We start from the raw sequence: 15,625 nt of genomic DNA, 5'->3' as shown, positions 1-15,625 counted from the left end.
AGGCAGGGTCAGTGTAGAAGACCACTTGGCCTTGGGCCCTTCTACTCAGAGCCTTGAGTGCCACTACAGGGTCTCTCTAATACTACCTAGAGGGCAGGCAGAGGCACATGGAAACTCGGAGGGCAAAAAGAAATGGGCTAGGGTGGGAGAAGAGTTTAACTATGTCTCCTAGACAGAAATGAGAGACCTCTTCATTCTAGTGGTGTCCTTGAACCAACAGCACCCCTTGGAAGACCCCAGCCAAGATCAAGGCAGGTGCTGAGGCAGGCAGCACAAGGCCCATATTAAGAATGGGCAGAGACAAATAAATCAGGGCGGAGCGAGGAGAGCCCTATGGGTGGCAGATCCCTAGGGCTTGCTCTAGTGCCTGTCACCACTGTTGCACCTTGGAGTAGAGGTAAGCAGCACACGACCTCAGAGCCCAAGGCTGGAAGTAGAACTCAGCTCGGCACTCCTCCCCTGGGTTCCCCACAACATCGGTCATGGTCATGACCTCCCAGTACTGGGACTGGATCCAGTCATTCATGAAGGTCTAGGGCAGAGGTCAGCATGAACTTCTGCTGGATCTTCAGCTGATTGATGGTTTCTATGGTCTCATGGATCCTTTGTCCAGAATGGAGGTCTCTTGCTGGTTGGCAATGGACAGCAGGATGGAATTATTTTGCGTGTTCAAGGTATCATCCACTTCCACGTCAATGTTGTATCAAGCTGTCTTTTTGCTGAGGATGTGGTTACTGATTAAGGGTTCTGGTGGCATCCGCCAAGCATGGAGCTGCTGGGAGATCTCTGAAACCTCATACAGGGAGACTCTGCTGGAGGTACCTGTCACAGAGGACAAACTTCTGCTCGTGAGGGTCCTGGAGCTTGTGTGTCTTAATATACTGCCACAGGGCCTGGGTACTCACTGGACAGGTCTTCGGGTGGATGCCGAGGAGCGGAGCCAGGCAAAGGTCTCCATTCAGCTGGGTAGCCTGGTAATCTTGCACACATTCACTTCACATGGAAGTCAGTCGTCTTCTGGGGGGAGGCAGTCCTGTGCCATTCTACCAGATGGCTGTCTGCTAGGTGTTTGTCCAGTTCAATCACCAGCACTTAAAAAAGGCAGAGCACTTTGGGAGCATCATATCTGGACAAAGCAGAATCCTCCAGGAGCCGTGCTTCTACTAGAACCCCCCAGGAAGCCACCGTCCCTTTCCCTTCCTCGGCATCTGATTGGAAGTGTGAGAAATGAAAATTCGCAGCTTCCGCTTTTGCTTGATGGGCTGTTTCAAGGCCTCCTGGACATCTAGCCGTTTCTTCATGATAGCCTGGCCCAGTTTCATTTCAAAAGCCAGGAGTTCCACATAGGCCTTAAACTCTGGTACTACTTCCAGAATCCTTTGAGCTAGAATGTTTTCAGCCATCTTCTTATTCTTTTTTGTTAATCATTTTAATAGGGGCTCATACAACTCTTTTCACAATCCATACATACATCAATTGTGTAAAGCACATCTGTACATTCGTTGCCCTCATCATTCTCAAAACATTTGCTCTCCACTTAAGCCCTTGGTATCAGGTCCTCATTTTCCCCTCCCTCTCCGCTACCTCCTCCCGCATGAGCCCTTGATAATTTACAAATCATTATCTTGTCATAGCTTTCCCTGTCTGATGTCTCCCTTCACCCACTTTTCTGTTGTTCCCCAGGGAGGAGGTCACATGTAGATCCTTGTAATCTTTTCCCTCTTTCCAACCCACTCTCCCTCTATCCTTTCAGTATCACCACTCACACCACTGGTCGTGAAGGTATCATCTGCCCTAGATTCCCTGTTTCCAGTTCCTATCTGCACCAGTGTACATCCTCTGGTCTAGACAGACTTGCAAGGTAGAATTCAGATCATGACAGTGGGGGGGGGGAGGGAGGAGGAAGCATTTAGGAATTAGAGGAAATCTGTATTTTTCATCGGCGCTACATCACATCTTGACTGGCTCATCTCCTCCCCTAGACCCATCCGTAAGGGGATCTCCAGTGGCTGACAAATGGGCTTTGGGTCTCCACTCCGCACTCCCCCCTTCATTTACTATGGTAAGATTTTTTTTTTGTTCTGATGATGCAGCCATCTTCTTTGCCTCTGCATCGTGGTTTTGATTCTTGACTGCCTCTTGTTGGACCTGCTGGATCTGTTGAGGCACAGGTCTCCTAAGGAACTGGTTCAAGCCTGACTGGGCGAGGCCAGGTAGGACTGAAGGGTACCCCTATATTCTGGGGTGGGGGGACCATGGAAGGTCCCCGAGGTGTCATTTGACTGCCTGGGAGCATACTTGCTCTCAGCTAGGCCTTGCTGGGCATAAGGGAGTGGTACAGCTTTTGACCCAGCACAGGCCCATCAGCACTGGGGGCCCCAGAGACCCACCCGGGCCCAGGGCAGTCACCTAGCCTACTCCTTCTGAGGCTCAGGCGCTGCCTCTGAGAGCCACTTACTGGCACCTGCCGGCGCCGCCATCTAGCCTGGAGCTGCTGTTGCAGTTGCTCAAAGAAGCAGAACTGTAACTCCACCACCCAACTGCCCCTGCGCTCACCGAGTGTCTGCTTGTCCTCCCAGCTGTGGGAGGCCCCTAGGATCTCTTGATTGCTGCTTCCATGAGCATTGACCGTGGATCCGAGCAAGATGAAATCCTTGATACCCTCCATCTTTTCTCTGTTGATCAGGATGCTATGTGTTGGTTGAGTTATGAAGCTTTTGGTTTTCTGTCCATTGATTTTTAATCCACACTGAAGGCTGCAATCCTTGTTTTCATGTCCTCCTCACTTTCAGCAAGCAAAGTTGTGTCATCTGCATATTGCAGTGTGTTAATAAACTAGATGAAGACAGTATTTACATGGAAAGTACAAAGACTACATGCCCAGTTATACATACTTTTGGTTATAACAGCTAAACAAATTATAAATCCAATTAACAGCTGCTAGGTCATTACATCAACTATCCAGTAACACATTGGATTTTTAATAACAACTGTTTCTTGGTTGCTTCCACGACCTAAAAGGATATAAAACATATTTTATTTATAAAATTCAAGAATAAATGCATCAGGTCATTTAAAGTCTCCTGATTTTTTCTGCTCGATAACAACAATAGTTAAGATGTTCAATATGGGGACCACTTCCATCTTAAGGTCTATTGTTTCTGCATCCAGGATAATAAATTCCATGTTTGTCACTGATATTTCTAAAGTATTTGTATTTAAACCATATTCTAACTATCAAATGCTGGGTTCCAATTGTGAATTGGGAATGAGTGGGGGGAATTCTATATATTATGGTAGGTTTTAAAAACCCTTGACTCTTCCCAATACAACAGATTAGCTGTTATGTTCTCTGAACCACCTGCTCCTGGAAATTTATGGCTACAAGAAACTAAATAGTCCACTCAGATAATCACTGTATTCTATGATACTGAAAATCTATATTTTTAGCAGACTGATCATTAAATCTAAGAGCCCATTTCAATTATAATTCACCAGGTTTCTTTTTGTTTTATTGTTTTTCCTTAAAATCATACAAATTATTTAACTTCAGGTTGAATAAGCATCTGATTTGGTCAGCAGGTATGTGCATATCCTTATAGTAATTAATGGCCTTACTTATGTTGACTATAATCTTTCTGATAAGCACAAGAAGAAAACCTAGTGATAGAAAAACCTGGTCTTTACCAATTTCTCCTGCTATCATCTTCTCCTATAAAGTCTCATTTTATCAATATTATTAGCAACTGAGAAGTTGCTGGGTTGAGTAAAAATTTGATGTTAAACTGCTTTCTAAAAGGTTGATGACTCAAGCCTATCCAGACAGACTGAAGAATAGAGAGCTAGTAAATTTACCAAGAAGATGAAGAAGAAGAAGAAGAAGAAGAAGAAGAAGAAGAAGAAGAAGAAGAAGAAGAAGAAGAAGAAGAAGAAGAAATCATTCCAAATCCTATGGAGAAAAATTATATTCTAACACACATGGAGTTGCTATAAGTCAAAATTGACTTGATGACAACAAGGTTTTATTAACAGCAGACAGGAAACTGAATATTTTTTACTCTTTCTCAATGACTTCTATCATCTATCACTACATCTAGCCAGTTCTTTTAGATGTAAATCTCTTCCCCTAATATTGCATTGATAAGACTCATTCACCATAATTAGCCTAAAATTTTCACTGTCAGTCAAAAGATGAATAGGCAGCCCTTTTAGTATTAAATACTCTACATACATTTCCATCTCCTACGTTACCTTGTTAAAATGTCTCAGTCATAGATATGCATAGGAAAGGTAAGGTGCATTGCTGTGTCAAACCAAGCTTGCCAACATTTGGATTGCCATGTCATGCTTACACACTGTATCCTTGTAATTACTCAGACCCCAAAACTATGATATCCTTCTGGGTTTTGTTCTTTCTCAAACCATCCCAGCTCTATCTTCAAAATATAGTCAGAGTCTGAAGATATCTTAATATGTCTACTATTTTCATACTAACTACCATATGTTTTCATTACAATTAAAACCCTCGGCCATTGTGCCAATTCCAAGTCATAGTGACCCTATAGGACAGAGTAGAATTCCCTCTTTGAGTTGCTAAGACTGTATATCCAAAGTCTTATTTTCTCCTGCAGACTGGATGACGGGTTCGAAATGTCAACCTTTCTATGAGAAGTCCAACGTTAACTTGCCGGCACCACCGGAGCCCCCCCTTGACAGTACTATCCTCAACAGTCTCTACATTCCTGTCTTGGCCCCCCTACACTGAACAGCAGGCAAGGCATCTTTCAATATTCTAAGTTGCATCATGTTAAATACCCTCAGGGTCAAAATCTATGTTCTCATAAGAATCTCCAAGACTTAGTCTCTCATTAAACACTTCCCTCAGTCTATCCCTTACAATTCCCAGATTCCTCTGTGCTCCAGCCACATAAGCTTCCTCGCTACTATTAAAAATGCCCTCAACCTCACTTTCTCTCACTCTCACTAAGATATGTACACACACTGAGCTAAAAACTATGTATTTATTCTACACTCTCCTTCAGACATCTATTTGACTTCTCTTTACTCTCAAGCCTCAGTGAATTTTTTCTTTATTGGAATATTTTAAGAGAGTGTAGTCATCTCCTTGCCTTCACCCCTGATGCCTACTGTCCCCATAGCCCTTATAAAGATATGACCATTGACCAGTTGTTGATTTGTTTTTAACTCATTCATCTGGCTAAAATAAAAATTCTTCTGGAACTGAGACTTTAGTTCTTTTTTTCTCTTTTATTCTCTAGAAAATCTTACACTGGAATAATAAACAGTGAAACCCTTGGCCATTGATTCATATTTAATTAATAGCAACCACATACACAGTGTTTGTAAATTGATACAGGAGCAGACAGTAACCTCTTTCTCCCACTGATAGATTGGTGGGGTTGTACTGATGACCTTAAGGTTAGGAGTTCGATGCTTACCCAACAGCACAATCAGAGCTCCTTAGATGCTGGAATAATTATTAACAAATCAAATATTTATTAAATAAATGGATATCTTCAGGAAGCAAGGGTGTTAATTTATAAACAACTGACTTTTAGAAGCTAGATATTATCATTTTAAAACTTTGTAGAAGATAATTATATGATAGACAAATCATTTAATTCTCACTATTTTGTTTTGATATATATTCTCATTACAGAGTCACTGTACTAATAATATGTGGTCAACATTTAATCATTTGAAGATGTAGCACATGATCAAGAAGTGAAAGTATTGGAGGAAATAGTTTAAGCTACACCAAAGGTATTAATGAAAACAAAGTCTCCAGTCATTGGCTTAATACCAACTGTAATGTTTCAACACACAGATGTGAGGCTAGAAATACTCAACAGGCTCTGCCAAGAAATTTAGAACAGACTTACCTGACACGTTTCTGGAAAAGATTTATAGTTATACCCTTTCCAAAGAAAAATGACAAACCCCAAACAATTTTGAGATTATTGAACAGTGCCACATGCAAGTATAATTTTGTTGAATATAATTTTAAAACAGTTGCAGGAGTATGTCTTCAAAGAGCTTCTAGAAATTCAAGCTAGAATCATAAGAGGAAATGGAATAAGAAATAATATCAATATCAGATGGACCATGGCTGAAAGCAAAGAAAACAGAGAGGTGTTTACTTGTGTTTTATGTCTTATTTAAAGGTATTAAACTATGTGGAGCATAAGCAACGATGGAAAACAGAAGAATGGAAATGACAGAACATTTAGCTGCACTCATGTGGAACCTGCACATGGATGAAGAGGTAGTGAGGAGGACAGAGTGAGGGAATATTATGTGGTTTGAAAGCTATGATGTTACTTTGAGGTCTGGTGTGTGCCTGACGCAAGCCATGGTATTTTGTATTGCCTCGCATGTGAGTGAAAGCTGGAGACTTGATAGGAAGACTGAAGAGGAATGGACACATTTGAGTTGCGGTTCTGGAGAAGAGTAATATTGAAAGTACCATAGACGGTTAAAAGGACAAATCAATCTGTTTTGGAATAAGTATAGCTAGAGACAAAGATAGCAAGATTCATCATATATATATATATATATATATATATATATATATATATATATATATATATACACACACATATATATAGCTCGTGTTATTTATTTATTTTTATTATTTTTTAAATCATTTTATTTGGGCTCATACAATTCTCATCACAATCCATACGTACATCCATTATGTCAAGAACATTTATATGTTTATTGCAATCATCATTCTCAAAGCATTTTCTTTCTACTTGAGGCCTTGGTATCAGCTCCTCAATTTTCCCCTTCTTCCCTCACGAACCCTTGCTAATTTATAAATTATTATTATTTTTTCATGTCTTACATTTTCCTGTGTCTCCTTTCACCCACTTTTCTGTTATCGGTCCCCCAGGGAGGGGGTTATATGTAGATCCTTGTGATCTGGTCCCGCTTTAGCCCCCACCTCCCTCTCCCCTCCTGGTATCACTACTCTCATTATTGGTCCTGAGAGGGTCATCTGTCCTGGATTTCCTGTGTTTCCAATTCCTATCTGTACTATTGTACATCCTCTGGTCTAGCCAGATTTGTACAGTAGAATTGGGATCATGATAGTAGGTGGGGGGGTACATTAAGGAACTAGAGGAAAGTTGTATGTTTCATCAGTGCTATAATGCACCCTGACTGGCTCATTTACTCCCAGCGACCCTTCTGTAAGGGGATGTCGAGTTGCCTACAGATGGGCTTTGGGTCTCCACTCTGTCCTCACCCTCTTTCAAAATGATATGATTTTTTGTTCTTTGATGCCTGATAACTGATCCCTTCGGCACCTCGTGACCACACAGGCTGGTGTGCTTCTTCCATGTGGGCTTTGTTGCTTCTGAGCTAGATGGCTGCTTGTTCACCTTCAAGCCTTTAAGACCCCAGGCACTCTTATCTTTTGATAGCCGGGCACCATCAGCTTTCTTCACCCCATTTGCTTATTCACCCGCTTTATATTCAGCAATCATGTTGGGAAGGTGAGCATCATAGAAGGCCAGTTTAATAGAACCAAGTGTTCTTGCATTGAGGGAGTACTTGGTCCCATTGTTTTCTCCTCCAGATTGCTTATCCTGCCTATCTCATCTAGATAGACCTGCAGAGATAATAATATGCACAGAAAACAAGACATAGCAACAAAAAACAGAATTCATTTATGATGATAACACTGAAGCTAGAGCTCAAAGAGAGGGACATGTCTGATCAGAGCACACAGGAACAAATGAAGGTAGAGGAAGAAAGAGTGGAAAACATCCTGGCCCACCAATCCCTAAGGAAGATATTCCTGCTCAGAGCAGCCAAAACACAGAGAGGAACCTAGAGCTGGCTCCACTATGAGCTACAACTTCCCTCACTGACCCATAGCACTAAAGGCGACAACACTGGAGACATAGTGCGGGAATTGTGCCCACCACACAGAGGTGAAACATTAAGGGTGTGTAACAACATCCAGGGAAACAAAGTCCCCAGGGAATACCAAAAATAGACCAGGGTGTCACACTACATCAGACTTAACTGGAAAATACTCCGAAGGTCAACAAACAGACCTTGAATCATTTACAGGTCTTTTTTGGGGGGTTATTTTTGTTGTTGTTGCTTTGTTTTCTTTTGTTGTTTTGTTTCACTATGTCATCTTACATAATTTTGACAGCCTTTCAGGAGAAACCAGTCGTTGAAGAAGGACATGGTGTTTGGTAAGATGGAGGAAGAGTGAAAAAGAGGAGATGGATTGATGAGATGGATGGGCACCTTGATGGCAGCACGTGCTCAGGCAGAGGAACAATTGCAAGCAGGCACTGGGACCACATAGTGCTTTCTTCTGTTATCTATAGTTTTCCTATGGGTTGGAACTGACTCAAAGGCACCTAACAAAAAACAACAACAACAGGTTTAAAATCAGAAAAAGTGCGAATCTGCATTATAATCTTTTGCCATGCTTATTTAATCTTTATGCTGAGCAAATGATCCAAGAAGGTGGATTATATAAAACATGTGACACCCTGATTGACGGAAGGTTCCCAACCGACCCATAAAATGCACATGATACAATCTTGTTGTCTAAAATCAAGAGATGTTGACACACTTTCTGATTAAAAACTAAAGACTATATAGCCTTTAGTATAAATTTCAACCTAATGTCATGAAAACGAATATCCTAATAACTGGACTAGAGAAAACAGAAAATATTGAAATTGTCAAGTATTTTATTTTGTTTGGCTCCACAATCAATGATCATGGAATGAGCAGTCAGAGAATCCAAGAACATACTGCAATGGACAAATGTACATCCAATGTTTCAGAGCATTCAGAGCTCTGTGAGGACGGATGTGCCTCTGTCTCAAGTTGTGGTATCTTCAATTGCTTCATGAGCACGTGAGAGCTGGACAAGAAATAAGGAAGACTGGGGAGGAGTTCAACATTTAAATTCTAAAGCTACTGAAGACTATTGAAATGACAATGGGCTTCCAGAAGAACAAAGAGTTCTGTCCTGGAGGAAGTACAGTCAGAATGCCCCTTAGAAGCAAAGATGGCCAGACCTCATCTCACATGCTTTGGACATGTTATAAGGATGTACCAATCTCTGGGATAGGACATCATGCTTGGTGAAATAGGAAGTGAACAAAAAGGTGGGAAACCCTCAGAGAGATCATCAATATGGTGGCTAAACAGTGGGCTCAAGCAATAATTGTTAAGAGTGTGTAGGATCAAGAAGTTTTTATCTGTTTACCTAGGATTACTATGGTTCTGGGCCAGGTCAACAGCCTAGAACAAAAACACCCATGACATTATCTTTACATCATATTTTATACTCTTAATTATTTCAGAGGTTTGTTCTCTTGTCAATCTAAAATAATCCCAAACCTCAAACTGAGCCATTTTCAATCATGTCAATCCCAACTCAAGGCAGCCCATGTGTGTCTGAAATGTCTGTGCTTTATAGCATTTTTCAGTGGCAGACGCTTTCCTGCAGTAGATCGCCAGGACTTGCTTCCAAGCATGTGTGAGTGTTCTTACAACCAACTTTTGCATAAATATGTAAGTTGTTTAACATTTTAGTGAGCCCACCCAAATTTGACTCTTTTCCAACACAAGTTTTTGTCTTAATATCCGATGTAGAAGAGAACATAAACAACCAATAATATATAACATTATAAAATAATTTCTATTTAAAAAGGCAAGATAAACTTGAAAAAAGAATCAACAAATATGCCAATAGTAAAATGAAAACCCCTGTGTAGCAAAAGTTCACTAACTTGGGAAAAGGCAACCCACGTTCTAGCAGAAGATATATTTTAATGTTGGTATCATTATAAAACACAATATAATAGTGGAAAATTAAAGCAAGCAATAGAAGAAAATGGGTTAACACTAGCTTATACAAACTGCTGCTAAAATAAATTTAGCAAAATATAATAAGGTAGAAAGTTCTAAAATTAACATTCACTAACAAAAATAGTAAGTTACAAAATACATGTATGTACCATACCATTCATGGAGTTGTAAAGCAAGAGCATGAATTATGTAAGTTTGTACATGAATGACGCTTAATAGCGTACTTATCTCTGAGGGGGAGAAATAAGAACATAGGACAGAGTTTTAGACTATCTGTGTTGTTTCTTTATAAAAAGAGATGAAACTAGCTGAAGCATAACGTTTCATTTTTCCTGATGAGTTTATGGAGCTCTGGTTTTGTATCTACCTATGAATTTTAACCCATCTCAAACTTACATTAAAATACAGTTCAAATAAATGTTCATTTCATAAACCATTTGAAAAACCATGCCCCATCAACTACAAATGCTCAAATACATAATTACTCCACAAAACCAAAACCAAACTAACTGCCATGGAGTTAATTCTGGCCAACAGGCACCTTACAGGACAGGCTGAAACTGCCCCCTGTGGATTTCTGAGACTGCTAACTCTTTTTTGGGAGTAGAAAGCCTCATCTTTCTCCGCACAGCACAATTGGTGGTTTTAAATTATTGACCTTGTGCCTCGCAGCCCAAAGCGTAACCACTATGTCCACAGGGCTCCCTGTAAATCCTCCACAGGCATTTCTAAATTAATCATTAAAGAGGGAAATTAATGTTGAAACACTACTAATACTTCCTTATGAATATTGATTTTTTCCTAATTTACATAATTTTGTAACCTCTCAATATTGTCTAGAATCACAGATTGCATTGTGGTGCCCTCTTTCATTTTCTTCATAGACCTTCGTTCGTTAGCTTTTCCTTGTTTCATGATACTAACACATGTGATTATTTTAGGAAAGGCGTTTTGGTCACTAGACCCCTAGTGGCACAGTACAATAAGCAAGATCAGTGGTTCAAACCCAACAGCCTCTGCAAGGGAGAAAGATGGGTCTCAAATAGAATGTAAATATTTAGAAAATAATGATGGCAACATCTGTAGAATATGCTTGATACAATTGATATATGGACTGTTATTAAAATTGTAATAGCCCCCAATAAAATGATCTTTAAAAAAATGAACTGCTTCAGAAACTCTATGAAATCTGTTCTTTTGGTTGCTCTAAGTTAGGATTGATGAGATAGCAATTTGCTCAACTTTTCTCCAAGTGCCACTCCTGGAGGAGGTATTTAATATTTCTTATGATTCTGCTTGGGTCTTTGCCTGGGGCAGGAATAACACTGAAGTGGGTTTTGCTCTTTGTTTTCTTTCTCATTTCACCTTATTGGTTTCTATGTAAATCCTCCTGTTGGTAGGCACTTGAATTGTTATCACGTTGATGCTCTTCAGAAGAAAGCTGAGAACATTTCTGCATAAACTTTTGTTTGGATGGATTGACACAATGGCTACAACAAGAGTCTCAAACATAAGAATAATTCTGAGAATGGTACAGGATCAGGTAGTATTTAATTCTGTTGATAGCTTGTCATACCCTATTGCTTCTCTGATGAAAAATGAATAGCATCCTGTGAAAGTCTTGTGTGAGTTCTGTATAGTCCTTGCAAGGGATTGTCAAACCCAACACAGGAGTAGAGAGTGTGCAGCTCAGTCTGTTATCAGAAATTGTGGAAAAGTTGGAGAGGAAGTATGCCTTGCCCTCCACCTCATAGGTGGATACTTACATTGTCCTCCCTCTTTATGGATGTAGATGAAGCCTAATGCTACTAGAATCCATCTTACAATAAAGCTGTTGCTTGGGTTTGGCCCAGACTTAACACTCTATATGTGATATAACCTTGATTATATATATATGTGTGTGTGTGTGTGTCCATTTTCACAGCTGTGGCCCTCTCAGCAAATGGGCCTGCACAGAAGTCGGAAGGAACAGCCCTCAGTTCATAATCTGCTGTAGGATCTGTAATGAAGACTTCTGGGAAGCAACAAGTGTGTGTGTGAGCCAGGAGGTGATAGGAACCCACAAGCTGCCCCAGCATCATCAGTGCCACATCCCTGGTGTCAACATCGGCCCATCTCAGGAATAGCCTTAGTGTCAGGATTGTTGAAGATTGCTTCCAGCCAGTCCAATCCCAGCAGGTCGTCCTGACAACATATGAAGTTTTATGCATGATTTTCCTTTTGTATTTTTCTTTTTGTCAGGTTAACTTTAATTTTTTTCTTTTTCATATGGGATCAGAATAAATGATACTTTTTGGAGACAAACTCCCCTACTTTTGCCTCTAATAGTTTGTAGAAATGCAGTCCCTAATTTCATATAAGTTCATACTGTCTGCCCTGATATAAATTTTAAAAATATATTAATCAAAGATACATTGTACAAAGGTACAGTGTTTAGAATTAGAAAAATGGTGTTTTTAAAGAAACATTTCTTAAATATAAAGTTCACTACTTTCATCAATTGCCATGTTTTGATTTGTTTCACAGACAACCTAAAACCCTCACTGCTGCCAGGTCAGTTGTGACTCAGAGTGACCCCATAAGGACTGAGAAGAATAGATTCTGAAGGTTTGTGAATAACAAAGCATTTATGGAAGCAGACTGGCTAACATTTCTTCCATAGAACAGGTTGAGGGTTCAAACCATTGGCCTTTCAGCTAGCTGCTTTTTAATTAACCCACTGCACTGTTGGTGCCTTCTATTTCACGAATACTGCATAGTGATGCATGGTGCATGTAATCAGATATTTCTCATTGCTTCAAAATGTTAGCTCATCACAAATCTACAAGATGACATTATTGGATCTAGCTAAAGGCAGGAGATTTCCCAGTTTAAAGATGCATTCCCCAGTTTAAAGAAACAGAGAGGTCCAAGAAGGGGATCCCAATACCAAGTGGTAGAACAAGATCTGAGTACAGACCTCCCGGCTCCAGAATATTCACTTTCACTCTCTCTATCGCACTGCCTCTTCTGATCTGGAAATGAAGATCTTTTCATTTTTATGCAGAAAATTCGTGTTATTTGAAAATTAAAATAATATGTTATTTCAAATAGTATTATAAGTAGTTGGATCATAAGGATCATGATCTTAGAAAGTACATGGCAGAAACTCCCATGTGTTTATCGGTATACTTTGATCTTTTAGTAAGTAAGCATAGTAACCGTGGAGGACCCCTGGTAGTGTTGTGGTTATGCATTGGGGAGCTAACTGCAAGGTAAGCAGTTCAATACTACCAGTTGCTCCTCAGGAAGAAGATGGTGCTTTCTACACCTTAAAAAGTCCCAGTCTAGGACATTCACAGGGCAGTTCTACTCTTTACTATACGGTCACTGTTAGATGGCATTGACTCAATGGCAGTATGACATGGTATTGACTCGGTGGCAGTCAGTGAATGACCCTGAGGAGGTGCTAAACTAGCCAGTTGACAAATTGTCTTGTAGTAAAAGGAACATTAGCAGGTGTCCTGAGTGGTGAACTCCACCATCTCAGTCTTTTAGATTAAAAATTATGCATAATTGCTTTTTTAAAGTATCTGTAAAAAGAAATTGCCTTGCAGCTGTTTGAACTCTCCTTGAGAAAGCTTGCTGCGGCAAATACAGCAAGCCTGTATTTGAAACACGAGATTGAAGGTTTATCCCTGTTTGTGTTTAGTAGTGAGCATTTCAAAATTCAATTCATCCAGGACATATTTATAGGATAATAAGCTAGTTTTAAAATTGAAAGGAAAGGAATATCCAAGAACATGCCAAGGAACAAACCAAATTAAAATAATAAAACAATATCTGAAGGAAGAGTCAAGGCCAGTCTCTATGGGAAAACGTTAAGCTCTGCTAATGAGGCCATGAAGACTGTGCCGTATGCTAACACCCCCTGTAAACCTGGATGCCCGAGACGAGCACCCACTAACCCTGTGATGGGCTTTGAGCATAAGTCACAGCGCAGTCCAATTTTCCTCTCTAACTGTGCTCCAACTACACGGCAGAGGAAGCCTAAATGAATGGAAACAACGCTGCTTTATGGTATAAACTGCCAGCTACCCGAATGCAGTTTCTGAAAAGTGAAATATTTGTCATTTAATATTGTCAGTTATTGCCTGGCTAAGTTAACAGTCAGGGAAGCATATTCTGCTTTAATGGAAAAGGCTACATTACTAAGCTGCAAAGAAAAATAAATTTTCATAACAATGTGTATTTCTTCTTTTCGAGAATATCATAATGTGTCTGATCTGAAGTTCAGACAGGGAGATTTCTTTAATAAGCGCATGCCTGATTATTTGGGATATTGTTTAGATAGACCATACAAACTATGTAAAGCTTAAGGTATATTTATATCTCTTCCAATTTTATAAGTACTTTCTCAAATTTTCTTAATCCTAACATCCAGAACTTTATGAAACTAATTGGAAGATGAGATTAATTAATTCATGTCATCTTCAGGTGTAATTATACTAATAATTTATAAATAAATAGTCAAATGAATTTATTCTAAGAATATAGGATGATAGGAAATTTAGTACATTAATCTAAAGCAAAAATTAAGGCAAATCAAACTTGGTGTCACAAAAGTATCACCTGGCAAATGTTAATAAGTCAAGATGCTAGTATGCACGCACTATATAATCTAATTCAGTGTGACCATGTTGTGGCTGAGATAAATACTTTGTAATACACCTCTAAATGATTCTGATTTAGGTGGCCCAGAGCTGCCCTGTGAGAACGATGACAGTAAACAAGGTGAACAGTTGTGACACAGGGAGGCAGCAGTGATGGCAGACACTTCTGGCTGTTGTTCAATAACCTTCATTATTGAAATGATATGTAAGAATGCCTCTTATTATTGCCAGGAGAAGACAAAATTAACCTGTACATCATATTGTATGATATAGTAGTAGTAGAACAAAAATACCCAATCTCTAGAGGATATAGTGTATGATTTCATCTCTTGAATACAAAATATCAGTCTCAAACAGAACACACAGTCATCAATTCCAACCCATAATAGTACTACAGAGTTCCCAAAGTTCATAAATCTTTACAGGAGCCTCATCTGTCTCTCACATAACAACTGGTCAGTTTGAACCATGGATCTAAGGTTAGTACCTCGGTGTCTGCCAAGATGGGAGAATGAGTTCATCTATTACAGAAAAGTGCATTATCACTCAGTAAAAAGATGCATTTTACTCTCTTCTCATATGCTTTAAATTACACTAATTTAAGTAAATTATATTTAATGTTAATGAAGATGAAAGTCTATAATTTATTTGTAAACCCACTTGGGTTTATTGTCCTATAATAATTTCTCACAATGATTAAGTATAAAAATGTTATAAAACATGCACGTGTGGATGTGAAAGTCTTTGGTTACAGGTTTGTTCATGTTAGTTATTATTTTCAAACAACTATTTCCCCACCTAAGTTGAGGTATATTGTCTCAGGGTGATATAAAAAAAAAAAAAGCACTGTCCTGTTCAGTCTCCTAATCTACTTTTTTCCCCCTTAAACCTAACCCGAAGTCTTCTAATCTTCTGAATGCTATTGCATCACTTTTAAGGAGAATTGTGCATAACCACACATGGAATATAGCAAAAAGTCAGAGAGAGCTATGTTTGCAGGCAAATAAAGTTAATAAACTTGACTCACTCTACATTTCTGATAGATCACTGTCCTTGACATATTGAGAAAAACTTAATATCTTGTATTTTGCTTTTAAAAA

General features: G+C 39.4%; 1 pseudogene; it reads right to left on the bottom strand.

Annotated features, from left to right (window-relative positions):
* Window positions 1-331: 331 nt before the first annotated feature.
* LOC142439360 (SWI/SNF-related matrix-associated actin-dependent regulator of chromatin subfamily D member 1 pseudogene) lies at window positions 332-2,296 on the bottom strand (annotated as a pseudogene).
* Between the last annotated feature and the right edge of the window lie 13,329 nt (window positions 2,297-15,625).

Source organism: Tenrec ecaudatus, chromosome 1 (assembly GCF_050624435.1).
Source record: "Tenrec ecaudatus isolate mTenEca1 chromosome 1, mTenEca1.hap1, whole genome shotgun sequence".
NCBI classification, from domain to species: Eukaryota; Metazoa; Chordata; class Mammalia; order Afrosoricida; family Tenrecidae; genus Tenrec; species Tenrec ecaudatus.
This window is presented reverse-complemented; position numbering and strand designations above follow the sequence as displayed.